The 11,605-nt window shown below is 40.7% G+C and overlaps 1 pseudogene; it reads right to left on the bottom strand.

Moving 5' to 3' along the window:
• Positions 1–297: 297 nt before the first annotated feature.
• LOC137093323 (5S ribosomal RNA) lies at positions 298–414 on the bottom strand (annotated as a pseudogene).
• Between the last annotated feature and the right edge of the window lie 11,191 nt (positions 415–11,605).

Raw genomic sequence — 11,605 nt, 5'->3', positions numbered from 1 at the left:
TGATTGGTGGAGAGGAGACCAAGTGATGAAGCCAATCAGGATATGGGGATTATTAGGAGGCCATGATGGACAGAAGCCAATGGGCAAATTTGGCCAGGATGCTGGGGTTACACCCCTACTCTTTTCCGAAAGACATCCTGGGATTTTTAATGACCACAGAGAGTCAGGACCTCGATTTAACATCTCATCCGAAAGACGGTGCTCTTTGTCAGTACAGTGTCCCCATCACTATACTGGGGTGTTAGGACCCACACAGACCACAGGGTGAGCACCCCCAGCTGGCCTCACTAACACCTCTACCAGCAGCTACCTGGTTTTCCCAGTTGGTCTCCCATCCAGGTACTGACCAGGCTCAGCCCTGCTTAGCTTCAGTGGGAAACCAGTCTTGGGCTACAGGGTGATATGGCTGCTGGTAATAACACAATAACCATAATAACACAATGGTAATAACACAATAACCATAACGCATTGTTCGTTATAAACGTGGGATTATAAATGATATTGCAAATGTCTTACATAGAAAGCACACTGTAATGTAATTTAACTTACCCTGTAAACTTTAACCGCATTCATTGTGAAGCGTACAATCATTTCAAACTACACTCACTTCTTCTGGAGGTGCAGCAGGAACACGAATAGCTGGTACCGATCCTTTATTCAGCAGCAGCTTCTTAGCCAAACCTACTTTATACTGACCCTCGTTTATAAAGGTCTGGTGAGAAATGCTTCACGGTTCATGCAAATATAAAAGCATTGATTTTTTTTCAAGGGGAATATTCCTTTTGAAAACAAAACTAATCCACTGCGTCTTCAGAGTTTGGAATTTAGGAACATCAGAATGACTGCTGTGTTCCCTATTACACCCAAGAACAGAACACCACAATCACTTAGACACCTTTCTGCTCCAGAGTATCAACAATGGCGGACTATGAAGATAGCTCGTTTAGGGCGGGTCTGTGTTGAAACGCTGCTGTCAATCAACGCTGCTGTCGTGGGAGGGGCATCTGACCGTTTGATGTCTAATGGTCAAACAGCATGAATTGAGACAAGAGAAAACATATAATGAGAGTAAAAAAAAAAAATCACTGGATGGATTTTTCTCATTATAGGATGGTTGTGTACAGGCACTGCCAACACAGATTTCCATACAATCAGCTTTAAAAGTGCATGTACCATTATATGACACCTTTAAGCCTAACATAGTCATACTAAAAGCTAAAAAAGAGTTTGATTTCAGGGGGCCTTTAAGTAATATTACTTAGGGTACTTATTTGAATAAGAACAATGTCCCAGCATCACCTTAAAATGAAGTATAACCCTCAATTTTACTCAATTAAAAATCAAAGAATCTAGCCAAAATGTTCATGAGTGTAAGTTATAGTAACCATGTTAAATATTTTTTAAGTATTTAATAGTAAAACATTCACTTTTTTATTAGCTTTTGAAATAGACTGATGCAACCAAAAGACAGATGAGAGTTTCTCACTAAAGTAACTTGAACTTTTTTATCTCAATGTCCTCTTTACATCATCTTTAAACATTTCAGAAAGTGAAAAGAGAAGCACTGCAATCCCCTCATTTTCTATTGCAAAATTATTTGTAGGTAAGAAAGCACAAATGCAAAAAATCCAAAATAATGGAAAGTAGTATACCATCTGGGGACACACTTATTGAAATCTAGTAATTTTGCACACTAAAAAAAAAAAAAAAAAAACAGGTTTTTTTGTTATGTTTTGCTTGTTTTGTCTCTCAGCAAAAAAATACCAGCAAGGCACATATAGAAGGGACGGAACATAGACAAACTCTTTGGGATTAAGTTTAACTGTTCATAAATCACTGTTGATCTTGAAACAAACTCTGGCAAGAGGAATTACACAATTCTTCCACCTAAAAATAGCCCAAAATGACTGTACATCTTTACTGCTGAGATAAACTGATACAAAATAAGAAAACAAATACAAAGTCAGCACAGAGGGATACATATTACTCAACAAGATACTCTGCTTTACTTTTATAAGCTTAAGCTTAACCGTGTTAAGGTACAAGGTGTTGCCAATGCCATATGGTTTAATGGTCTAAGGTTTAGTACTGACGGATTGTCAGTAAAACCCTGCAAGCTTCAATTTATGAAGAGTGAGCACAGTGACTTTGAGCCAAGCACTTAACACTAGATTACTCCAAGGAACTGGGCTAATAATAAGAGCATTCACTACCAGTTGCTTATCAAAAGCAATACACGCTTATTGGAAAAACGTGCCTGTTGAGACATTTCTGCTAAATAATTTTATAAATGAAATTTCTGGTGAGTTCCACTGAGGGTCAATGCTCTATCACGTATAAAAAATAATGTACCATCTACACTGAACCCTACTCCAGTGGTTCCCGAAACTGTAGATTTTCAATGTCTCTTTTATATAACACAAACTCTCCTAAAGGATTATTAGGAACACCTGTTTATTTTCTCATTAAGGCAATTATCTAATCAACCAATCACATGGCAGTTGATTCAATGCATTTAGGGGTGTGGTCCTGGTCAAGACAATCTAATAAAAACCAAACTGAATGTCAGAATGGGAAAGAACGGTGATTTAAACTATTTTGAGCGTGGCATAGTTGTTGGTGCTAGACGGGTCTGAGTATTTAACAATCTGCTCAGTTACTGGGATTTTCATAGACAACCATCTTAGGGTTTACAAAGAATGGTGTGAAAAGGGAAAAGGGTAATAGCCACTGTCGAACACTGTTGAGAGAGACGCACAGACTGAGGTAATTCACATATTTCTCTCTCTCTCTAATAACTCGCTGCATTAATAACTGCATTAGAACAGTGACTATTACCTCACTATGTGAGAAATGTTATGTAGCTTTTATATTGCTGAACTATTTTACTGATGAACTGATCAACAAAGCAGTGCTGAAACCGTGTTTCTGTGCAAGTGTGTGTCTGTACTGTATGTGTGTGTATTTGAGTGGGAGAGCAAAGAGAGCGGTAGAAAGGGAGTACCCGGTGTGTGCTTTAAGTATATAAGAAAATGTTATGTTTAGGCAAAAATGGAAACAATTTTTTTTTTATCCTATTGTTTACTCCATTTATTTGCTTGTTTAGTGTCACTGTGGGTTTTCGTTCTTTTGCTGTCGTGGGCTGTAAGGGCCTTTGCAATAACTGAAATCATTTGTTGAAGTGATATGGAACTGTAATGCAGTCAAGACCTGCCTCGGACTTCTTTTTGTAGGTTTCCCTGAAAATGATTGCACACCTTAGAGCGTGCGACCAAATAATCAGATTCAGGCAATCAACAGCCCGTCTAAACGACTAAACACAATTATAAGGATGTACAGAGTAAGTCCTCTTTGTGTACATTTGGTTTCAATCGTTCCTATATAAATCGTATTACAAAATTATTGACGAATCTGGATTTTTTTTTGGTACGCACATTTCATGCACAAATTTGTGTGTACACATGCTTAGTGAATGAGACCCATTCTTACAAAAAAATAATCATAGGGTATACTCCTACATTACAACATGATGTTGTACCCTCAATCTTTAGATACACTGTGAGAATAAGAAAGCTATATGAGGTCCAACAAGGATGTGGATCCAGGAGCATGTCCTACTTGAGTAAATCACATTAAGTGAGCTGCAGCACGGTTTCGTTTCAGCACCGCAGGATTGGGGGTTAACATGTGATACAATCAAACTGCAGAACCACAGCAGGGTGTGAGAACAGGAAAAAACAATTTGTGCCAATTTACAGCTAAATAAGCACAAAACGGGATACAAGGTCAAAACACGGTGTCTCAACTCGATTACGTACAGCAGAGAGGACAGCACACTCACTAACACAGACACACACACACAAGCACATACCCTTTCGGTTTTAATAGAAAGTGCTACATCACTGTGAGGCCATTTCTATTTTGAAAGTTGTATACTACAAGGTCTGCTAATTATGATGATTAATTCACACAAAGCATGAGTAACGTCCTCAAGAGGGTATGGGTGTGTGTGTGTGTGTATGTGTGCAGCTGAACATGTAATTCAGGCACTGCGGTGATGTGCATCAACGTGGCCTGCTTTCACAACACCTGAGAGTACTTGCGAATTTCCCTGATCTCAGCTGTTCAAACTTTTTTTAGGCTTTGCCGTAGTCATGACGCAGCTACTGTCTCCTAGACTAAGGCAAAAAAAGAGAAGAGCTTAAACACATCTGCAACCGCAAAACCCAAGCTAATTTACAGCGAAACAAGCTTCTACTCTACTGAATATATGACTAAATAGAGAATTGATCTGAAGATTTCTGAAGGGTAACAGTCAATTCCAGTGTGGCTGTGAAGAAAATCGATAAAAACTCCTCAAACTTCAAAACTCTTGAATGAAGAGCTCGGGGGCTCAAAAATGAGAGAATTACCTTAGCATACTGAAAGCGCTTCGGCGTGGCGTGAAATCATGTGGGCCCATTACATTGTACCTGTCAGAAGTTATTGCAGTCACAGCAGTGGTACTGACCACAGGGCCCATTCACTGTTTGTTTTAATTACATCCTCCATATGACAAGGGCAGCTGTCAGAAGGCTGCCAACGTGCAGATCATTAGCAATGGCTCTATCCGTGGATTAGCCAATGCGATTTTTGGTAAAGCTTGCCAACAATATTCTGTTACCAGATTCAGTGTGCCTTGAGGAACAAAAAAGCTGCAAATAAAAGCCACTGGTTATTGAGAAGGTCTCACATAATTGAGTTATGATCTTAAACTAACCTTTATTGTGTCCTTGCACTTTAATTACCTGAGAAAAATAAGTTGAATGCTCTCAGGTTCTCAACTGCAGACTTAAGTGCTGATAGATTTCCTCCTTTCCAGGGGATTCCTACAAGATCATTATCCGATGACATTGTCCTCTTGCCAAAGGCAGAAACATTGTTATTATGGAGGTGTATTTGGAACTTTCGCCCCTTCTGCAAATGGGAGAAACATTTTTGAGATGCTAATTATCACCCCTCCAGACACTGCCATTGTTTTCTGCACAGTTTGGGGGAACCAGTTAATCTTGACAAAAATTTATAAATAGAAAATGTTTTTTGATGAATTGTCTTTTTTATAATAATTTTTAACAGTAATGAAGACAAGATGCAAGATGCAATTATTTATGATAATTAAACAGTTTTAATTAAAAACATACTGTTGACAAAATATGAGGCAAAAACAGAGAGCTATTAACAATGCACTAACAGTGTGTTTGGAAGAAAAGGCAGGAAAATAATACTTTCTATGAATCCCATGCTTATAATAAATTATAGCCCCATTTATACTTATAAGTACTACTATTCTATACATATTTTTATAAAGATCTATACTGCATGACAAGAACAGTTATAGTTAAAGTTATATATTTTTTTATTAATACTTAAGTGTCTTATTGTCAGACACAGACAAGGACACAGAGGGATAAGTGCAATTGCAAAGTTTATTAACAGAGGTTACGGACACATGTGATACTTAGATGGATGGTGACACTCAGACACAGGACGATGATACTGAAGACGATGATGGGGAAGACGAAGATGAAGAAGTCGACGAAGATGGATACAGGTGAAGGCTTCTAGGAAGGCCAGGTAGTCGATGATGGGATCGGTGCAAGACCAGACATTGACCCTGCGTCCCAAGTCGCATACTATCCATACTACATAGTATTCGAAAATAGAATTAGTATGTCCCAAATTGTAGTATGTTGAAAAGATTATGCCAAAGATTCCAAGATAGGATGGTTTACTATTTCCGGTCCGAATTCGAAGTATGAATCGATGGGCACTCCAACGGCTGATATTGCCCACAACCCACTGCGAGGTGGACGGGGATTCGATTAGAACTACAAACGTGGATAAAAAGCATAAAAAAACCCTACAAACATGGTGGATGTGCGAGTCCGGCGGTTAAGTAGAGAAGTTTAGATAAAGGGGTTTGAGTGACCAGCTATCAATATTTATCCTGACAAAAATATATTTATTCAGTGTTATCCACATTATATTTCACCTGCAGCAGCATTGTGAACTTTTGTAATGACACGTTTGGCCATTAACTTTTAAATGCATCATTATATTTAAACTGCAACCACGAGGAGAGTCTCTGCATTAAAGACCCACAAATGGCAGATCAACGTGCGGCTACATTTCTCTCCGATACAGTAAGAAATGAAACTGAATGTGGAGGATTTGAACTGTGACGAATCTGACGATTATTGACAGGGCAGTTAAACGGTGACGGGATGCACGTAACTAAGCGTCAGAGTCCGTTAAAGATGGCGAAGTAGTATGTCCCGAAGCTTGCATACTTTTCTACTACACACTCAAAAGTATATACTTTTTCTTCACAAAAAGAGTACATACTTTTAGGACGTAGTATAAGTAGGCGAACTGGGACGCAGCATGAGTGTGATGGTGAGGAGTGCTTATGTATTGTTGCTGGTGATGGTGCACAGGTGATCAGAATGCCGGTGATGAGGAACGAGTGGGTGTGGCAGTGTCTGATGGCTGTGAGGGCGTGACACTTATACGTATTGCTTTTTCAATGCATGTGTCACAAGCACGACAGGCTCCACCCATTCATTTCCAAACACCAACCCTGCGTCCCAATTCGCATACTATCCATTCTACATAGTATTCGAAAATAGAATTAGTATGTCCCAAATTGTAGTATGTTGAAAAGAGCATGCCAGAGATTCCCGGATGGTCTACTATTTCCGGAGTGTGAAAATATTCGGAGTGTGGATCCATGCACACTCTACCGGCTGATATTGCCCACAAGTCATTGCACGCGGACGGGAGGTGCTGCGAGCAGAGTGTAAACATAGCGACTGGAGGTGGTGAGGGAGATGCGTCCTAAGTATTAAAGTGTAAGAATATCAATGTTAAGCTCTAATAACGTATTTTTTAATTATCTCATTAGATTAAAGGATTTATGTTGTTGTGTAAAAAGTAGCATGTTTATCTTGTAGGGACCGACGAAGACACAGAGTGCCTTAAAAACTGGCACATTGCAAATGAAACCATTTTCACAGGGAAAAGGAATGCTGCCATCAAAGGGTTTGAGTAAGTAGCGTTATTTGTTTTTGTTTGTTTTTTTACATTTGTATGCTTTTGATAAGTGTTTACATTTACTGTTATATTGTGTATTTGGAGATGCTTTCAGAGATAGACATGAATACAGGATACAGCTTGTACTTTTGACATTTTTCAGCCTCCAGCATGAAAATGTCTCTTTAATCTGTTTATGTTGCCTCTAGTCTGATCTTTAGATAAAATTTAAGTACAGGTTATAGATGTCTATAGGAATAACTCTTATTAAGGGAAAATTAATCAAATTTAATGAAGATAATTTAATAAAACATGTATTTTAATAATAATACTATATATTTTAGAAAGAATAATGGAATATTTTTTGGATTATAGGGTTGATTAAATCACACATCTACCTAAAACCACTCCAGATCTATATTGTTTGAAATTTTAAATTGGTCAGATCATGGAAAAAAAACATAACATTAGTGTTAAGATGACAGATTATTCTTTGATATCAATAGACACTTTACTGTAAGGTTATTAAAATATCTATAAGTATGATACGTTTTAAAGTAAATGCAGTTTCCATGGATTAAATAGGGTTATGTCTTCCAGTTTACAGTATTAATACTACTGTTTGTGTTGCTTTTTTAAAGGAACTGTATGTAAGAAATGTATTTCAATTAATCATAAAATGGCCCTGATATGTCACTAGACATTAAGAAATCATGTTAAATTCAAATAATTATATCCCTGACAACAGTAGTCCAGCCAGGATATTGTCATTTAAAAGTTGTTGTTGCAGCCCTCAACTGATGTTGATGTTTTGGCCTGAAGCTCTGCCTTCCACCTATCGACCAATCACAAAATCAGTAGTGTTTAGGCATCAAGGGGGAGGGGGATACACCACTCTACAGTAATTTGAAAGTGACTGCAGTACCAGTTTTGGCCACAATCAAACTTAGTAAAATCTATTCTGTGTTAAAGCTCAATGGATATGTTTGCTTATATACTTTGCAAGATAATAACATAAGATAAGATAATAACAGTGCATATATATTTACTTACTGTAATCTGTTTTGGGTACATAAGGGCTTTCATCAATGAGAGAAATCTTGTTGGAAAAGTGTCAGCATCATGGGTTTTAAAAAAAGGGAAAACCTGAAGCAAAGGTATAAAGTTTATGTGATTTTGCATTGTGTCTTCTATTCTGCCATAAATACGAATCATTTTTAATATTTTACTAATTCCTCCACAAATGTTATTGGATCTTAAAGGGTTAGTAAAAATTGAAAATTATTTAATTAATTATTAACCCTCATGTCGTTGGACATCCGTAACACCTTTGTTCATCTTCGGAACACAAATGAAGATATTTTTGTTGAAAGCCGATGGCTGAGAAAGGCTTCAGATAGGCCTCCATTGGCATTCAATACATTCCTCTCTCAAAACCCATAAAGGCACTAAAAACTTTGTTAGAAAGTCCATCTCACTACAGTGGCTGTGCAAAAATTTTACGAAGTGACGAAAATAGTTTTTGTACCCAAAAAATTTAAATAATGACTTTATCCGGCAAGTTATTGTCTTCCGTGTAGGTCTCGGACGGGAACTCACCGGATAGCAGCAGTCCTCCTCGCTTCTGGGTCATGTATCTGAATGGCGGATCTGCGTCATATTCTCGGGCATGCGTTGAGTTCACGTCAATAACTTAGTGGATAAAGTTGTTGTTTTGATTTTTGTGTGCACAATAACTACTTTTGTTGCATTGTAAAATTATTGCACAGCCACTGAAGTGAGATGGACTTTGTATCAATGTTTTTAGTGCCTTTATGGGTCTTGTGAGTGTGGATGTACTGAATGCCAATGGAGGCCTATCTGAAGCCTTTCTCAGCCATCAGCTTTCAACAAATATATCTTCATTTGTGTTCCGAAGATGAACAGAGGTCTTACGGGTGTCCAACGACATTAGGGTGAGTAATTAATTAAATAATTTTCATCTTTGGGTGAACTAACCCTTTAAATGTCCACAGTCAGGGATCAGCACAGAGAGGGGAACCGACAGCAGCGTCTTGGAAGTGGTATGGGGTGATGGACGCTGCATTAGTTTCTAAGCCATTCATTACCCCAACAGTGCTTATAAAATCTGGCAACCAAGATGATGCTATTGGTTCCTCTCCCTCTGTTGCTGGCCCTTCTGATGTTGTCGGTCAAAAAAGAAAGAGAGGGTCAGGAGAGAGAAATCTTTTACTCTATCTGAGGGAGCTGAAGGCAAGAGAGGCAAAGAGAGAAGACCAGGAAAGACAGAGAGGAAAGAAGAAAGAGAGTTTCAAGAGCGGGAGAGAAGAAAAAAAGAAGAGAGAGAGAGAGGAAGAAGCTAGAAGGAGAGAAGAAGAGTTTAGGGCAAAAATGGAGCTGAGGGATGTAGAAATTAAAAGAGAGGCTGCAGCTAGGGAAGCGATGCTCCTCAGTTTGATTAAAGGGTTAGTTCAGCCAAAGATTAAAATTATTTAATTAATTACTCACCCTAATGTCGTTGGACACCTGTAACACCTTTGTTCATCTTCGGAACACAAATGAAGATATTTTTGTTGAAAGCTGATGGCTGAGAAAGGCTTCAGATAGGCCTCCATTGGCATTCAGTACATTTCCTCTCTCAAGACCCATAAAAGGCAATAAAAACGTTGTTAAAAAGTCCATCTCACTCACATTTATCTCTCTTCAGAGTCTTACTGAGGAGAAAAACATCTGAGCACAGTATGTGATGACGTTGAGATATCTTATGAATCTTCAGAGAAGACAGGTGTAAGAGCTCCAGTGTTTCTCACTAAAGGAGAAATGTCTGAGCACAGTATGTTATTGTCAGACACAGACGAGGACTCGATGGATTAGTGCAAGTGCAAGGTTTATTAACAGAGGTAACGGACACAGGTGACACTTAGAATGTGGGTGACACTCAGACGAAGGACAATGAAGGTGGAGACGATCATGATGGTGAAGACGAAGATGATGTTGGCGATGGAGACGAAGATGGTACTGGTGAAGGCTTCAACGACAGACAAGTAGTCATGGGTGGATCGGTGCAAGACCAGTAATCCACCACTGGGACCTCTGAGGGCTCACCCGTCCAGGGGAAGAGCGGTGGTTGGTAGCCGAGGACACATTGGAACGGGGTGAGCCCTGTGGTGGACTGCTGGAGCAAATTCTGGGCGTATTCGGCCCAGGGCAGATTCTGGCTCCAGATCTCCTGATTCTGGTGGCAGTATACCCTCAGGAATCTCCCGATCTCCTGGATCTTCCATTCAGTTTGGCCATTGGTCTGAGGATGGTAACCTGACGAGAGACTGACGGATACCCCTGGGAGACGGAAGAAGACGGTCCACACTCTAGAGATGAATTGGGGTCCTCTGTCAGAAACAATGTCTTCCAAAAGCCCAAAATGTCCGAAGACTTGGGTGAAGAGTGCCTCCGCGGTTTCCAACGCGGTAGGTAAGCCTTTGAAGGGGATGAGTTTGCAGGATTTAGAAAATCGGTTGACAACGACTAGGATACAGGTGAAACCTTGGGATGATGGGAGGTCGATCCCCAGAAAGCTCCAGGGTCGCACAGGGATCGGAAGAGGGAACAGCTTGCCCTCGGGGAGTCTCCTAGGGATGCTGGCAATGGCGCAGACTGAACATCCCTTGACAAATCGGGAGACGTCACGAGGCATGGTGGGCCACTAGTAACGGTGGCGAAAGAGCGAGAGGGTCCTTCTCCTGCCTGGGTGTCCAGAGCCCGGTGAAGAATGAGCCAAGTCCAGAAGGGTCAGGCGATGGCAAGGTGGGACATAGAGCCGCCCTTCTGGACCTCTCGGCGGAGCAGGCTGTTGGGCGTTCTCCTGTTGGATCTGCTCGTGGAGCGTCCACTGGATCGGGCTGACGACCATGGCTGGAGGGAGGATGGTTTCAAGGTGCTCTGGATCAGGGTCGTCTTTGTAAAGACGAGAAAGGGCATCCGCCCGATTGTTCTGGTTCCCTGGACGGTACGACACCTTGAAATTGAATCTGGTGAAGAAGAGGGTCCAGTGGGCCTGACTATGATTCAGCCGTTTGGCACCTCGAAGGTACTCAAGGTTTCGATGGTCGGTGATGACTTCAAATGGGTGTTCTGCTCCCGCCAGCCAGTGTCTCCATTCCTCCAGGGTGAGCTTGATCGCCAGGAGCTCCCGGTTCTCGATGGGATAGCTTATTGGAGAAGAAGGCACATGGATGAAGTCGTGAGGGTGTCCCCTGCCGCTGAGACAGAACCGGTCAATGAGGCGTCCACTTCAACAATAAACGGAAGATGAGGATTGGGGTGGACCAGGATCGAAGCGGACTGGAAGGCGTTCTTCAGCTGGTGGAAGGCCTCCGTGGCCGATGAAGTCCAGGACAGAGACTTGAGCAGGGCAGGCTGTAATTCTTTATGAAGCGGCGGTAGAAGTTGGCGGATCCCAGGAAGCGCTGCAGCTCTTTGATGGTAGTGGGCTGAGGCCAATGGGTGATGGTGTCCACCTTCCTCCAAACTGGAC

This window comes from Pseudorasbora parva, chromosome 11, assembly GCF_024679245.1.
Source record: "Pseudorasbora parva isolate DD20220531a chromosome 11, ASM2467924v1, whole genome shotgun sequence".
Taxonomy (NCBI): Eukaryota; Metazoa; Chordata; class Actinopteri; order Cypriniformes; family Gobionidae; genus Pseudorasbora; species Pseudorasbora parva.
The sequence above is the reverse complement of the archived record's forward strand: the minus strand, read 5'-3'. Positions and strand labels throughout refer to the sequence as shown.